The following is a 17996-nucleotide window of genomic DNA, read 5'->3' as shown; positions in this document are numbered from 1 at the left end:
TTGGGCCAGATATGCTGATTAAGTGATTTTTCAGAGCTGCCAGTCAGCAAATTAAATATAAAAAATACAGGGAAACCAAACCCTGAGTGAAAAGCTTCATCCATCCCTTGTTTCAGATGAAACTGTGGCATGTTGACAAGGACAATACTAGAAAAAAAAAGAAAAACCCAACCCCAAACCCTTTTTTCTCATCCCCTTTCTTACTACAAACAATGGATTTAAGTCAATGGACTTCAATTAGAGAAACCTGAAAGAGCAGGAGCTAACAGCAGCAGCTTTGATTACCAAAGACACAACTTTTGTTGTGTACTTCCCTTTCCTGAGCTTTCCTGCAGCACAGCACCTACACTCTTAATGGATTTTCTTTTGTGAAGGTATTTGCAAAAATCATAATCAGGTTCAATCATTTTTGAATAGCACCATTTTCTTCTTTTTTCATGGGGCAGTACAAACCTGCACAAACAAATCCTCTCAACAGAAATTATGTGTCTTCAGTTTATGCAAGGACACTATGTCAAGTATGACAGGGTATCATGGAGTAAAGGCACAGAAGTCAACATTTATTACACATTTTATACATATTATTGACTTCTTGGATACTTAACTGCTTTAAAAAATATGAGGTTTTCCTCAGCTAATACTCTTAGGAAAAGAAATGTTTTAAGTTTAAAATGACAAAACAGTCTACGTGATACATTTCCTTCCCCAAAGAGAGGATTTTTTTTGCTACTGCTGTTTGAAATCTTCCTAAAGTGTCTTTGTGTCATAGCAAAGTCCTCATCTCCAGCATGTAAACAGTGAAAAAGATTAAAACCCCTGTCACTGGAAACCTGTCAATTTTGCAGTATTCCATCCTGATGTTTTCAGGGTAAAATACATGGCAGATCACAAAACACCAGGCTGGGCTACAGTTAGCAGCTCATTTCCCTGCACACCAGCCTGTCTGTAGACTCCTGCATTTCATGTACAGCAAAGTGAAGAGTGACTGCAACAGAGGCTTACACCAGACAAAGTAAATGATGTGATCACCAAATATTTAAAAAGGAAAAAAAAATAATGAGTACAGTGCGCCCAGTTTCACAAGGCAAGAAACACAGAGACTGTGAAGACTATTTATGCTTAGATGAACAGTTCATCATTGTCAGCTTCTGAACATTACTGGCAGCTTCATACAGCTGAGGATTTGCTCTCCTTTTTCTCCTCCTAATGTGGTTTTCTCCATTGCTTTTTATTCAGTTACATTTGAAGTAGGTTTTCGAAAGGTAGAGAATGACAGTTTACAATGAGATGGGAGAGAAGCACTGTAGTCAAGCTACAGACTGAAATGCTACAAAAAAGGGTGAAACCAGCAGGGAAAAAATAAAAGAATCTCATCAATAAACATATCTAGCTCTACTCTATGATTTTACAGCATTTCTGGTGTTGTGGAAATACCTGATGTTTTACAGAAAAGAAAACAGTGTGCAAGTGACCAGACTGACAGGACTGCATGCACCAAAGGAAGATCTAACACTGCACAGGCAGCCTTGACTTTCACCATTTCTAATGGAACAGCTTACTTTCTGCAACCTTAAACATTAAAAGCTTGAAAACCACATCTCTGCAATATTTCAGCTAATTCTCGGTATTTTGGGTGGGGGGAAGAAAGAGGAAGGAGTGGCTGATGGGGTTCTTTAAAAAAAGGAAAAGAAGAATTGTCATGTAAAACACACAGTGAACACCAGCAATACGTGACTCTGACAGCTTTGGGGCACAAAGCTCTGCCTTTGGAGCCAGAAGAAGCTGATAACTCAAAGAGGCCAATTTCTGTGATTTGGTCCCTGAGCATCCCCAACAACTCAGAGCCACAACCAACTCTGGGAAAAGTGTCCAGGTTTTGTGGTTGGGAAGGGAAGGTGGACTAGAAGCTGGGCAAGTGCAAACACAAAGACATTTTTCTGGAGAAGCTGTACATCAAAATGAAACAGCTCCAAGCCTGCCTTATCACCAGCAGGAAGTCCTGTTTCTCACTCTGCCACTTAACACACTTCTGCATTACTTTATCACCAAAATTAATCTGGTATCAGGCAACCTCCTGCTGTTGCTGTGGGTACACAGTGAGGGGAGAACATCAGCCAATGGACTAGAAAGGCTAAATCAAATTGCAAAATCTGGAAATAGAAGAGATGCTAAGAGGTGGCCAAGATAACCAAAGATATGGAACCTCTGCTGTACAAGGAATAAGCTAGCAGGTTATCATCTTAATCATGGAAAAAAGAAGCAACTGATGCAGGTTATGACAAACATTTAATATCCTGCACAGCTTAAAAATTATTACCACAAATTAAAAACATAATAATAAAATCCACAAATGAATATTCAGGTGGCAGAATTAAAAACGAAACACTTTTCCAATAAATAAATGTACAAGCTATGAAACTCCTTGCCATGGAATATTGTCTACTCCAGAAGTTTAAAAAGCTTCAAAAGGTGATAGAATAAATTAAATGGGGGGAGGGATGATCAACAGACAGTTTCAGTTAGTAAATTTAACAAATGCAAGAGAAATACATGGAAAACATTAAAGGAAAGGAGAGAAAATTAATCACATTTATTTTCTTAATCAGGGAACTAGTCTGTAAGCTTCTCATGGCAGAATAAGAGATTAGACTGTTATAAAACCTAAAAGATAAAACCCCTGACACTTCAGCTTTCTTAAGAGGAAGAGAGGAATGAGTCTATGTGAAGTGAGGGGCATGAAGAGGATAAACCTCTGCTGGCAGTAATATTTACTGGACAATCCAGCACATTCTCACTCAAAAGAGAAACATACCCTAATATTTACACAAGTACAGCTTCCTGCACAACTATTAATTTAAAAGCTTGGCATTCTATTTTGAATGAAGTGACAAGACATCAAAAAGAAGCAGAGGAACAGCAGTAATGAAGTAGATCGATAAACAATTCAATAACCCTTTGAAGATGTTCAGATGGCCTCAGAGGGCTAAATGCTCTCTGTATATATTAAACACAACTGTTAAAAGAAAGTTAACATGCCAAATACATTCCTGTAAGCCAGGATGGCAGACATGAACTCTCTGAAATACTAATTTCTCTCCACAAAACGCCATGCCAAAAAAAAAAAAAAAAAAAAAAAAGAGAAATAGATAATTAATATAAGTTGTGATAGATATGTAATCACCAGAAATAGCCACCTGCCCAGCCAGGTCAGTACTGATCAGCACTGAAAGGAAAAGTATTACAGAGTCTACCATTAAGGGTCATCAATTTGTCTAGCAGACAAGATTACAGAGTTTCCAATTCTGTATTGTGGAGTTCAACATACTGTTGAAATTACCCCAAATTTCTCCCAGTAGAGAAAATGCGTCATTCCTTCTACATCTAAGTAATACACAACCTAATAATATCTGAAATGCTATAAAGTGGGACGCAGAGATAAAAAAAATAGTGATGTTATTTAATCTCATTGTTGGGAGTTGGGAGGTGCATTATTTTGCAAGACTGACTGGGAAAACAAAGTATTTGCTGAGATAATGGAAATCAGTCCTGCCAAACAAGAGACAATCACTATGCGTTTTTACCCATTTTTCTCTATTTGCATATACCCACAGCAGATTCCAGTGAACACTGGGATGCATTTTGCTCACAAAGCAGTGATAATACACAAAATAAAGGTAGCCTCCCCAGCATTATAATGAAGGCTCATGAAAAAATACACAAGCATCCCTGAGAGCACAGCCTCACCAAAACACTGATGGTGTTGCTGGCTACAGACTTTCTGCTCTCAGCCCTTTCTGGGAAATTCTGCATTACAAATATTTCAGCAGGGTCACTGGAGAGCTGCCATCATGTAAGTCTTTCCTCTTGTCTGCTGCTTGGGATATTTAAGGTAGAAAATCATTATCTGGTCCCATCCTGACCAAGGAACACACAAAAACCAGGGTGAGTATTGCAGCCAAAGTGGAGACCATCCCAGAAGGATAGAGCCTCTGCTGGTTATTACCTCCAGAATGTGTACTTGCTGGAAGAAAAACAAAACAAACCCACTGAATTAAATCAGCTCTCCATCCCCAAAAGACAGGTAGGTCCTGAAGCACTGTCTCAGAAAGCAGGAGAGAGAAAAATGGGGGAAGTCAATCTCTCTTCTTTGGTCACCAAAGGTTGCCAAATTGCCCTTTACTGTTACCTAGCAGTACCTCTGGTGGAAAAGGAGGGATTTGCTGATCCATTCTACACTGGATGTGTAGGATATCAAGCTCAGAGCATGGAATTATTACTATAGCTCCAAAAAGAGATACTGAATATCCACAACTATGCCTCAAAGAATGAACTGAAATTAATCTTCAAGAGACAATTTAGTCAGTTTGGGATAAGGATATTTGAGTGCTGCAATTTAATTTTCAAGCTCAACAAATCTATACTTTTTAACCATGAATTTGTAGGGTTGTAATAACAGTTTCAGGGATAATGAGAACTTCCATGCAACACTTGCTCTCCTTAATCACTTGCATGCACTCACAGTGCCTTAATTTTGACATAATTGCACCAGAAAAAGAAAGACATTGCACACACTTGCACCATCTGCCTCCACAGGGCAGATGTTTTCCAGCTGCAAAACCTAAATGATCACAGGACATTATTTCATTGAAATATTTGCTAATACATCAGGAATTGAGTGCAGAAAAGGCAAAATTATATGTCCAATATTACATTTATACCTCATCTATCTGCTGACAATCATCTTTTAATCCGTACTGTTCTGGTCTGTTGAACAATTTCCTTAGTGTCTCTTAAGAGAACTGAGAGTCTCAAGAGGCTGATTGTACCAAGGCTTCAGGTTGTCACAGTGTATTTAAACTTTTGGGGGTTGCTTTGATTTAAGTTCTAAAAAATTAGCAGTGAGTCAAGGCCAATTAAATGAAAAAGGCCACACAGAGAAAGCAACACATTTCCCCATATTCCAGAGCAGCCCTGGGAGAGACAGATGGTTGGTACAGCAGGTCAGTGACAATATTTCATCACCTCTCTCACAGTGCAACCTCTTCACACTGGGCGGTGACTTTTCCAAATAAAGAGCAAACGAGCAAGAGTCATAAATCCTCAGCTTCAGCCCTCCTTTGTTGGCTCAACACCTTTAAACAAAGTGATGGAGGTCAACAGCAGCAGAGGCTGTTGGCTCCTTACAGCAATATATAACCTTGGGGAAGGAGGTGGATGGGGAGCTCCATCCCACGAGGCACAAAGAGGAGTCTCCTCACCAGGAGGACTTTGCACAGCAGGTCTGGGCTCTGGTGCATCCCTGAGGCCATGCAGGATGTCTGCAGGAAGCCTGGGTCAGAGCTGAGAGCTCAGCTCAGCCCTCATGTCCCAGCCCCACTGCCTTGCCACAGACCAAGCCTTCTTCCACTCCCTAGCACCTCTGGCACCATATCTTTATTAAGGACTGACTTCTTCAGAAGTCTTCATCTTCTGACAGATATTGGGAGGCACAGAAGAACATGGAACCACCTCAAGGCCATAAATGTTCTCGCTTCAGCGAGGAAGACTGAAGTTTGCAAGAGCAGGTACATTGCTAGTAACATGGTGTTCAGAAAGCACAGTAAAATTTCATTACTTCTTTTCTCCTCTCTCTTCAAGTAATGCCATATCTTAATTTTGCAAATGGACATCTTAACTAAAAGGACACGAAGTTTCAGGCTTATCAGCCTTCCTGGTTGTTATGCAAATTCACATCCTAGTGATGCAACACCCTTTGCAGAAAACATGGCACTTTCTTTATCCATCTCAGCCATTCCTACAAACCGGAAAGAACTGTATGGATGCAGGAAGCAGTTTCATATTTAAATTGAGAGAGAAAAGTCTTCTTGGGAGCCTGATCATTCTGGTCTCTCACTGACATCAAGAAGGTACTTTGGCCAATTATTTCAAAGGGCAGAAAAGGGACTGCAGTGGCTGAAATCCCAAAATCTTACCTAGGACACACATCAAGGAGTTTATCACACAACTTGTCCAGTGTCTGCTGCTGTCAGGGCACTGATTTTAGAGTTCAGGTCTTGTACCACATTCCTCAACAGCAACAGCATGTTCAGAGCCATCAGTGCTACTGAGAACCAGCTGGACCAAGGTTTGCATGAAATCACAGCCAGCCAGGAAAGCCCTGGGAAAAACAGAGTTGCTTCAAGAGGGGTCAATACCTCCCAGTTCTTTAGGGCCAGAGACATCTCCTTTAACTGAAGGGGAGGTGGGAACACAGTCTTGCCCCCTTTTTTGAGACCAGCCTGTCAGACAAAGTTATGGAGTAAACTCCAGGCATCTTCCCCTCTTGTAATCTCAACTGGGCAGCTGTGACAGACTGCAGGGACAGCTCACCTCCCCACAGACAGCTCTGGATAAATGCTCAGACTTCATGATTTCACAGCAAGTGAACTAATTCTATTTATTCATTTTTAAGTTAACATCCAGGAGCCACCATCCATCTAGTGCCCTGAATGTGGCAGAGGTCCTCTTGACCTGAGACTCACTTGATCAGAGCACCAGAGATCATTTCATGTGTGCAGAGAGCCTGAATTAATGGTCCACAGCCCAACTTTGTTCCAAACTTCCTAACTTGTGTGTGGGCTTGACTCCACAACCTCAATAATGTGCCTTTAATGTAATTTTCTTTGCAAGCACTCATTTTTTTATAAAAACCTCATTAAAAATACATCACATTACGTCATTTTGCATCCACAGGGGTCAGCAGAAGACCCCAGGACTGTGGCAGAGACCTTGGCCAAGTGAGCTAATGGAAGAGCTGAGTGGAGAAGCAGGCTGTCTTTCACACAAGGGAGCTGTGAGGCACAGCCTGCCAGAGAGTCTCTCAATACTTCCTCAGAGAGAAAAAAACAGCAAAATGGATGAGTTTCTAAAGCAAAATGCTAGGCTTCTTTCTGGGTGATGACATCTTACCAGTGAGGCCTCAGCTGCTCCTCTGGCAGCATCTTCTTCTTGCTTATCCATGGACCTGCAGCCAGCCACAGCCTCCAGTGAACATGTGCTAATTGTAATTTTTCAGACTTTACAGTTTGCCCAAATTTGCATGAGAAAGGCAAAAAGTACATCCACTGACAAAAGCCCACCTCCTCTCACCAAATATTGAAAGCCTGCTTTAAAGCAAATATAAAAATCAGAATATCACTTCTAAAGAATAATAAATAAAGAAAAAAAACCCAAACTCCAAGAGATCCCCAAAATAAAACCAAACATTTTTTTTTAGCATTTGTCTCAGAAATTGTGGCACTCATTTTAACTGAAACTTTTCAATAATTCCACCTACGACAGACAGCAGCCCCAGAAAACTTCAATCCTAGCTGCTTGGAGTTTGATAAAACAGACAATTTTAAATAGAGTTGTATAATGGGAGCATCACCCAACCTTAATTTGTGGTGCTCTCAGACCCACCTATAATTCAGTAAGGCAGAGTGAAAATAAAGGAAGTGCTGGCTCTCAGTCTGAGAGCACACAGAAAGTCTCAGCTCACAGATAGTTATTTGATGCAGGGTCTGATCCATTACAGCGCAGGGGTGACAATGACAATGTTGTCTGACCTTTAATTACAAGAAAGATGCTATAATGTCTGTACATACCAGACAGCATATGATAAACTCAAAATTGATACTGGAGACACTGCCTGCTCCCCATGACTTGAAAAGCAGGAGTGCCCTGATGCCTTGAGGAGATAAGATGCCTCTTTATCTTTCTTATCTTGATCAGATTTTCACTCCCCCATTTCTCTCATCTTTCCATATAACAACAAAAACAACAACAAAACCCGCAAAAACCAAACTACCACAAACAATCAAATTATACTTCACACACAGACGTTTCATTTTTACATCTTTAGGGTACAGAGGAAGCACAGACACCTCTGGAGGAGTGATGCCATGTCCTGGCAGGTGGCTGACCCAAGGACATGAAGCAGCACAGAAAAGACCCACTGGAAGTGAGACATCAGAATTGAGCAGGAGAGGCTACCAAACATGCATCTAAACAGTGCAAGTCCAGAGCCCTGCTTTGCTGCATGATTTAACACCACTAGAATTAAAAGTAAAGGGTGTCTGGAGCTCCTTTCATGAAAAGCAAAGCGCAGAACTGGAGTCACCAGGGAGAAACATCATTAATTTCTGAAGGGAAAAAGAGAAAAATCCTTCCAACCTCAGGGCTCATGCACACATGAGCAGTGAGGGGAAGTACAGAAGTGGGGTTCAAAGCCTTGTGGCAATACAGAAAATAAACTCAGCCTCCTTTTTTCCTTTGCATCTTATTCATGACTCCTTGAGTACCTGTGGACTGACAAGACTTGAGCTCACAGAAAAAACGAGTAATGCAGTCCTTTCCATAACGTGAGCTCATCTTAAAAAGTGAAACAGCAGACAGAGCAAGGAATATGCATAACATATTCCCCACCCCAGGACTAGCAAAATACCCTTTAGCAGCCACAGGCACGAGACAGGAGGAGAGGTGAAATTATTTCAATCACCTTTCAGTGTGCTTGGGCAGTCAAACACCATCACCAGCCCCAGTAAGCTACCGTGGGCCACTAACAAAGGAGGAAAATAGTTCCTTCAAAACAGAAGATAGTTGAATAGATGCCAAACAAAGCCAAAGGAAAAGCAGAATTTCAAACAGACTGGATGAAAGGATTGCAGGAAGCAAACTTCAAGGAGATCCTCTGAACTTGAAAAACTGCCTAAAAAAAGCAGGCTCAAGTGTTACTCCCAAGTGCCATCCAGATTAAAAGCAAGACAAAGGCAACTGGGGTTTCCTGGAGCTCTGAATCACCCATTCAAGCCTAAGGAGACTGAGCAACTGACTACACACAGGAATAGCAACACTGGGTATGCACAAAGTGTCAAACCCAGCAGAATGGACTGAGAGGTATTTTCCTTCTTTAATCACTGAAAAATGCAGTAAGGCCGTGCATTACTTGTAAAACAGCAGGTTGGACGGTTCAGACAGAAATATACTTTTTAAGCTGACATGCTCCTCTCTCTGGGCTGCTGGCTATTAAAAAAAAAAAAAAAGTGCTTGTTTCACATTATCTCATCTTTTGACTGCACTTTGAAGTCCATTCTGGCCATTCCTCCATGACAAATTCCAATCCTTAGGAATAATTCCCTTAACTCCATAAAGGAACCCTTGTTCAAGTCAGATAATTTTCATGTAGAGGCTGACATGGAAATGGCTTTCCTGGAGCAGAGTTGATTTGCATTACTCGGTGTCATAGCACATGACAGCTTACTCTGCAGCCCACTTGTCTGCATCTCCCATAATCCAGGCACTGCAGTCCCTCTCTCTGTGAAGCAGTTGTGCACATGACAGGAAGAACTAATTTTAATGAAGTCTTTGCTCTCGTGTTGGTCATGTTCTCTCTCAACCTGTTTAGCTGGCAGGCTGCTGGATGCAATTTGTAATCATTGCTAACAGTGGAAAAGTCTTACTGTCGCGTGTCACTCTGGGTTTTTAACATCTGACACGAGTAATGCACCTCACAAATTTATTAAAGACCCCCTTCCCAGCCCCTCTACTGCACCCCTGTCCCAGCTCACCCTCTCAGCTCCAGTTCAACATCCTCAAACGCTCCTAGCACATGAAAGCAAAACGCTTCAACGCCTCAGCTGCAAATTCACCGAGACAGAGAGCATCTTTCCATCACTTTCCTCACCCTTCATGTGCACAGCAGAGCCCTGATCTTTGACAGGGACTCACAGCTCCTGCTGAAACAAAAACCGTAAACAAACCATCGGCACGAGGTCCCCTGAAGTGGAGGGAAGTCTGGGCACTGTCATTCGATTACTTTTTAACTACCACAATGGAGTAAAATTCCACAAGGAAGTAAGGATGGCGAGTCATTAGCATGAGCCATTCACCTTCAAAGAGAGGCAAGGGGAGAGCTGAAACCCAGAGAAACCACTTTTCCTCACTCTCTCTGCAAGCACCTGGGTGCAGAGCAGTGATCTTTCCCAAGGCAGAACAAAGACACTGCATGATGATACACAGGGGTTTTAAAAGAGATTAGAAAGTTTATAAAAATAAAAGGGCTGACAACAGAACTGGCATTGAGAGAGGAAGAGAATAAGAGCAAGATGTGATACAAATAGCAGAAATCCTGGCAGGAAGAAAGAGGCTCGTTGAGAGAAAGGGTCTCTCGGGCAGATGAAGTCTCAGAGAAGTCACCTACTGGAGAGGGGATACAGAATTTCAACACCACCTTGAGCAACATATGAGGAAACTGTGAAATGCATTAATTATTGCAGTTGAAGTTGTGTATTTCTTGTCCTAACTAAAACAATGGTTTTTTGGTTTCTTTTTTTAAGGCTCATTACAGATCTGCATCATTATTTCCAGCTTTACTTTGTCTCCAAGGAGCTAACAGTAAGACATGAAGTTGGATGCCTGAAGACAAATACTTTTACTTATCTCTGGGGAGTTGGAGTTTAGTGCCTGCTGTAAGAGAGGCTAGATAGGAAGATCCAATGATGGCCAAAAAAAAAAAAAAAAAACCCCAAACAAACATAAAAAATCACCCAAAAAAAAGCAATGGATAGAAACTTTGAATTGGAGGAATATGAAGAAATACCCAGGAAAGTGTCAGCAAAATCTGCTCAAACCACGTAAAGTGCAGTGGTGCACAGATCTAATATACCATGTGCAGCCTGGAAAAAGATCACCCTCCCCGGCCACTACCAGAGCTCTGAAGATGATTTTACTTTTCATGTCTTCCCCAAGAGGTAAGTGAAATGATGACAATGGAATCACCACATCAGGTGCTGCAGTCCCATCCTGGCACACCACACTTGATGGACTTTGACACTTCACTAGGAATAGCTAACTCAAGCTGAGATACTTTTGAATCCCTTAGGAAAATATAGTTCTATATTTATTTATATATCCATATATTTACATTCACGTGCATACATACACACACTCTAAATCTGTTCCTTTCATCAGGGAGGGATTTTGCTCCCAACACAAATCAGTGACAAAGTCATGGCATTGGCCTCTTCCACAGCAATACAGGCACACAGCTAAAGCAGCAAGAAAAAAATAACTTTGGCTAGAAATTGCACACAGCTTATCTGCAAAGACAAATACTTTGCCTCTTTGAATGGAAGCCTGAGCAAAGACACCAAGCCAGCAACAAATTAGCCAAGCAGTCCCAGACACATTTAGGCTTTTCTGTATTGAAACCTTTATTAGAGTCTAGCATTTGTTACCTTATCCTACCACACAGTTTCATTAAGTGTATTTTAAGACAAGTAGCCTTCTATCTAAAGATGACAAAAAAACCTATGGGAGGAAGGACAAGTCTCTCTTTCTCATACCAAATAAAACTTATTTGGGAAGCAAGTAATTCCACAACACTCTTTTAATAAATAAATCAAATTAATCATCAAATTTTTTTTTAAAAAAAAGAAAACCGAGTCAACCACTGGAAATAGTAATTCTTTGAAGGACAAGGGGACAAAACACAAGAAACTTCTTCATGCTCACAGGGAAATATTTATTATTAAAGGGCACAGTCAAAGAGATGCCAGACCACAATATAGTTACCATTTTGATGTTTACAACTACAGCACAACATCGTTAGAGGATTCTGTACAACCCTCTAGATATCCAGGGGAATGAGCATGTATGGATGTATGAAAAGCTGTAAAGAATCATTTCCAACTTACAGCAACTGCCAGTAACCTAAAGAACCTTTTAAGGAAGGGGGAAAGAAGTATCAAAAACCATACAATTTCAAAATCAGCCACCTAAACACATTCTCCATTACACAGAGCACTTTCTAAAAGATATATTATTACAGTAACTCTCTAACAAAGTTTCTTCTCCAACATAAAATGAGAAACAGCTCATTTGTCTAAGCTGCTCATAATACTAGACCTTAGAAGGCTTAGTCTCACCTTTAAAACATGACCATCCAGAGGAGACCACATATCCTTCTGCAGCCATGCCTGCACTGGCTTACCACTCTAGGAGACTCAGGCAAGCAGGATTAATTATTCCATCAGCAGAATATATTGCACCTGAGGCTAATTACTATGGCCAGGCCACCTGTGGGCTTAAACCCCCTCAAAATTAAAGTTATTACTCTTCTCTCCTCGCAGGTCAAAGCCAGAAGAACAGTTGCTTTTTGATTCTGAAACAGCTCTATTTGAGCAGAGTTGTATTTTATGGCTGAGCAGAGCCCTTTTTTTGCAGGTGTTGCTGCTTGACCACTGGCACAGCTTTCAAATGCACCCACCCTATCCTAGCTTTTCTTGCTGTGGAGCAAAGCAGTAAAAGACTGACCTGTGCTGTTAAAAACCAGCATCTGAGAAGGAAAAAAATTGAAACTAAGAATTGATGGCAGTATATGGCAGTGGGACAAAATTTGGGAAATGGTTTATCTGAACTGCTTGTGGCTGAGCTTACAAAAAAAAGAGATTTTTTTACAGTTAGAGCTGCTGGCATGTGGGTCACAGGGCATCTGAGACTTGCCTGCACCTGGTTGGTGAAACATTACAACAAATAGGTGGGAGATGACTCAGAGGCCCTCATGAAACATCTCCAGAGCAGTCATCAAGGCTGTGGTTCCTATTGTTCCATTAGCAAGTTGTGGCTGGTGATAAAATAGGTTGTGTCTCTCCAATGCTGCAAGCATGTGGCAGCTTTTCGTTGCTTTTAAAGATAATTTAGTGCTCGTGGAAGATGGTATGGCAGCTCAGGAAGCCAAGGAAGCCTGGTTTGCAGTAATTACAGCATCCACATTTAGCTGCCCCAGCTTATCCACCTTGCCAGTGAATTGGATGTGGTTTTGTTTCTGTTCAGTTCTGCACACAAAGCTGCTCCATGACTCTCAGCTTACACAGATTTTAAGCAAAACAAACTTTCCTGGATTTGATTAAAAAACAACAAGCAATAACCTAGAGGCTGCATATTCCACATCACATTATCCCCACTTATTAGAAACCTATTTTAGTGTTTCTGTCATTATAAAGCAGAAAGATGATATAGTTTGCATCGCTGCCTGCAGCCACATTTTTCAAACTTGGGTGTCTAAAGACAAAGCTCCTAAATCAACACTCAGCTACCCAAATAAAGGGGCACTCCCTTAATCAGATATTGCACAGAAATTCTCAAGAAACAAAGGGACATTGCAGGCACACAACTTTTTCTAAAGAAAAAAAGAAGTCATCACATTGGGTAGATTAATGTGTCCAAATAGAAGCACCTGAAGATAGCAGAGGAAGTAAGTTTTGATCCTATTGGTCAGAAAAGTTGACAGAAACACCCAGCTGAAGCTGCTGCCTGCTGTAGCAGCAACACCAGCAAGAAACAGCAATGTACAGAAGGAAGGGAAAATATAAGAGAGGAAGCATGGGATAAACAATGAGGGATTTGTGTGCATCTCAGAAAGGGGGACAGGGCTTTGGGAGAGCAGCTCAGCAGCACACAGGAGGTCACCCCCAGAAATGCTGAGTCAGCACGGAGCACAGTGCTGTGTGTCTGCAAGCAACAAGTGAACTGCTGCCTTTGCCCTACCTGCTCTGGGGATTAAATCTCTTCAGCCCTCAAAAGCTGTAATTTGAAGAGTAGAGACACAGTTTTCACCCAGCTGAAACTCACAACTGCCTGCACCATTTTACTGGGTGCATGCCTACACGAACCCCTAATTATCTGCACTGTCATGTGTAATTAGTGAGTCTGAACATGTAGTGTTCATAAATATGGGAGTTAGGCACACTTCATACATTCAATAGCATCCTGTGTTTGTACACAGGCAACTCTCAGTGAGTATAACTAAGATCATACCCTGAAAGGGGAAAGCAAAATAAACAAAAGGTTCAGTGTTTGTCATTTATGCCAGGACCATACAGGGGAAAAAAAAAATGAAAATTTCTTTCTAAAATATATAATCCAGTGTTTCCTATGGGTTTTTTTCCTTCAAATAATTGGACACAGTGTTTCCATGGCTTGCACTAAAGAGAAAAATTGAAGCTCATTATTCAAGCCTGCTCTGATCAATACAGAGAAAACACGAGGACAGTCATGAGCAGCAGACCTATCACACGATTTGTAAGGTCAGTGAAAGTTATTGTGCGATTATCTCAAAAAACAAACATTATGAGACAAATATAAAGGTGGAAATGGAGAAAGGATGCAGTCAATAAATATCACAGTGCACATCTCAGCATACCTGAACAGTCTTTCATGCAGCTGAACCTCACATTTGTAAAAATCTGGAACTACTCAAACACAGAACTCAGCATTTCAACCCAGGGCTAGCTGAACCCAAGCATGAAAAAGCTGGCTAAATCTACAGCAGTCAGATCTCATCCATCTCTTTCTCTTATTCTGGGTATCAGCAAGATTGAAGTGTTAATAGCTGTCTTATTGACTCATTACCTTCCAGGCTTTAAAATCTGCATAAAAATAGATTTCAAAAAAAAACCTCTTATTCAAATCAAGCCCATTTGACTGCAACTACATCAAACAGAGTCCCAGTTTTATCAGAGATATGCTGCTTCATGTCAGGGAGTTGACACAACCACGCGTCTGCCTCTGTGCTAAATGCATGTGCAGGGAGGAGGGGAAGGGAAGGGAAGGAGGGGAGCACAAGCAGGCATTCAAACATGCTGCTATCTGGTTTTTCCCAGTTGGAAAAAATGGTTAGCACAGCTCAATCCAATCTATTGGAAAGGGATAGGGACTGGTTCAACCACCCTGCTGCAGCAAGCTCTTTATCCAGGGACTTAAAGCTGAAGTGCTGAAGATCATGGGATTTCCTCCCTGACCTCTCAGGGGTTTGGATCAGACCCACTCTTTAAGTAATCTCGTTTGATATGGTTGTGTTAATTGGCTGTACTGATGGAAGGAAAAAAGTATTGCAGGGCAGTAGTAGGGCTGACAAAGTGTGGCTTCTGGAAAGCAGCAAAAAGGCTTGAGAATCATAAAGGCAATACAAGGATTTTGCCCTTGCTATAGAGGCAGTGGAGTGAGTGAGGGTGAAGCATATGAATAATTTGGGCAACATGAAGATTACTTCTTAACTACCGAATAAGTGATTTAACCCACTCCTTAAAGTTACTCTGACAGCACTGGTGTTGTTCCCAATACCCCCTCCTCTATAAATGCTTTAACCAGATGTAGAAATGGACAGTGCCAATGCTCCAGCTTCACTGCTGGGCTCAGCCACATCCCAAAACAATCTGAAGATGCCTTTTTAGCTCTGTCCTTCTCTGATGGATGAAATCCCTATGCAAGACTTTCAGAGAAGTACTGTCCACAGCACCCTGTAGATCTGCATTTAAAAATGGATTGTCCAACTTGTCATAGTGTATCTTATCAATTAATTTGTCACTTTTCCTGTTTCTCAGTAGGACATTCCTGATCACATCCCCCCCATGTATGGTTATGTACTTATTTATAAATGATAAACATGTAGTACATTATTAACAAATTAGGTACACTATAAAGGACATACAAAAATGGAAATTAAGAAAGGATGACATAAAGATATATTAATCTTTTTTTTTAAATTAAAGTACAATACAAAAGTATTTTCTTCCTGCACTCCAATGGATTATTTTGCACATCCCTTGGGGTGCATGCTCCCCATTTTGGTACCACTCTGTGGAGGTGACACAGGAGCCTCAGATATGTTCCCTTCCCTCTGCCAGTGACATTTCAAAGCCTTACCCTATACATGCAGCCCCTGGCCTGTTCTCCATGAAGCTGGTGATGGGTGCTGGGCAATACAGCAGATGTTAGCTTTCTGCATCTGCTGGCTGTCACATATCACACAACTGCTCCACACTGCTGGCTTCTGCTCAACGCTCAGCTTTCATGAGGCTGTGCCTGAATTTCCAGCTTTAATCAGTGAATTAAAAACCCCCTCCCCTTCAACGTGGTATTTATATTCTGCAAACAGAATTAAAAATTTAAGTCTTCTCATCTTTGTTTTCGTGGATTGAAGAATCACGCAACACTTTTCCTACATCTTTCACTTACTCTCTTTTTGTGTCTTCTCTCTTTTCTACCACAGGCATCAGTCTTCCCATCTTTTTTTTTCCCCTGTTTCCATAGATATGAGAAAGAAATCTACAACTCTGCAAAAGTGTCCACAAAATCCACCCACTAAGCTGAATATTTTGGCCCTTTTTACCTCTTTCCTAACCACATCTCTTACTGGTCTAAATAAATAGCCTCAAATTAACAGGGTCTGAGGCATGAAGACAAGGATGTGTTAACTGAGCTTATTTGCATAGAGGAGCCAAATTCACCTAATAAGACAGAGCTTTAAAGTTTTATGAGTTTATGGAAAGACTTAGGTGCCTGCAGTCAGTCGCTGGGGATTGGGCTCAGCATCTCAGGAAGTTCCCAGACTTACACTCTCTCTCTCATCCAAACCTTTGACTTGCTCACTGCTGTTTATTGCTGGGCTGTTTTCAAAGCAGCAGAAAGCAGAAAACATGCCTTCATTTCTATTTTGACAAGCCTACCCAGTCCTGTATTACACAAGTTGTAAAAAAGCCATGTCAGATTTAGCCCACCACACTTATTACCATTTCCAGAGGAAGGCAGGGTCTCCCCACTTGTCCTCATGCTGCCTGCTTTCCCTGACAGCCATCCCCTTATTAACACCAACTGCAACTCCAGCCTCAGAGGTGAAATTAATCACTGTGCAAAGAGCCAGCAGGTATCCCACTTCAGCCCATCCAAACACTACATTAAACTCTTAAGTAGAGCTTAAGTCTCGTGTTAAGCCTTTGTGGAAGGTGTGCTGCACTTTTTCTGAGTTTCATTTCATGCAAGCCATAATGCTGGGAAAATGCACTTCAGCACTTAGGCACTATGCAAATACATATTACAAGATAAAAAAGACTTTGGCAGATAGGTTAAGGGGCATTGTATCAGGAAATACTCAATTGGTTTTCTTTCAATGCCATTTGATTCTAAGGAATTGATTGTTTTTCTGAGAAAATTATAAGGGCTGTGATCTGATAACCTGTAATAAACACATTATGGTCTCAAAAACAGACCTTATCCAGTGGAAAATACCTTCAAGGGTTCTTAAACTGAATGAGATTCTAAATGCTCATCTGTGTTACTAACACACCAACAGGAACACAATCTTAGGAAAGACCTGGAAAACCCCACTAGTACCAGAAGCCAAAGTTCAAGTATGATCTTTCTTAATAGGATTTTATAGCAACAGAGCTCCACTGACTTCTGGGGGGGGAAAAAAATTAACCTGATATCTTTTTAAAGGGAAGATAATAATAACTGCTTCTTGAAAAACTCTGCAGCCCCTGTATTATCCAACTCTCTGTCCCGAGCAGTGTCCCCTTTTCTGCTGAGGATTTAACCAAAAACTACAGCTGACTGACCCTGGGGTGGGAGGGGAGGAAACCAGCACTGTTTTTCTGCTCTATCTCATGTGGCCATGGCAAAAGTATGACTGTAGGACAAAATCCATCCTGTTGCAGGACTGCCTGTATGGCAAACTGATCACACAGCCTGCCCTGGCAAAGCTGTGTGCCACTGCAGCATGGCAAAGCCACCAGGAGCAAGGGGAGCTCCAGCCAGAGAATCAGAGCAGAGCTGCAGCCATCCAGGACCACCCATCTCATACTCCCTGCACATCACCATCGTGTAGTACAGAATCCCACATTAAACCCAGTTTATTTCTCCCAGAGTGTGACAGGAGCACTGATATGGAAAGGTGGGACACATCCTACCCAGGCCAGATGGTGCTTCTCTTCTGGCAGAGGGCAAGGGAAAGCCCCAGCTCTTTCAATCACTTCACCTCAGATTAAAGCACTCCTTCATCAAAGTCTGAGCTCACACCAGAGGGGTGACACATCACTGCAGAGCTGCAGACTCAGGCCCTTCCCATGGGCAAAGCCAGTGTCTGCCTTGGCCATTTCATGACCAGAATCTCTCCCTGCCCCTTCCAGAAATGGACTCTG

General features: G+C 41.6%; 1 protein-coding gene across 2 annotated transcripts in view; it reads right to left on the bottom strand.

The window, feature by feature from the left end:
* The window catches only part of TBXAS1 (thromboxane A synthase 1), a 208990-nt gene that overhangs the window by 162963 nt on the left and 28031 nt on the right, over positions 1 to 17996 (bottom strand). The gene's annotated exons all lie outside the window — the stretch shown is intronic.

This window comes from Lichenostomus cassidix, chromosome 1Ab (assembly GCF_008360975.1).
Source record: "Lichenostomus cassidix isolate B80296 chromosome 1Ab, HeHo_3.0, whole genome shotgun sequence".
Lineage (NCBI taxonomy): Eukaryota > Metazoa > Chordata > Aves > Passeriformes > Meliphagidae > Lichenostomus > Lichenostomus cassidix.
This window is presented reverse-complemented; position numbering and strand designations above follow the sequence as displayed.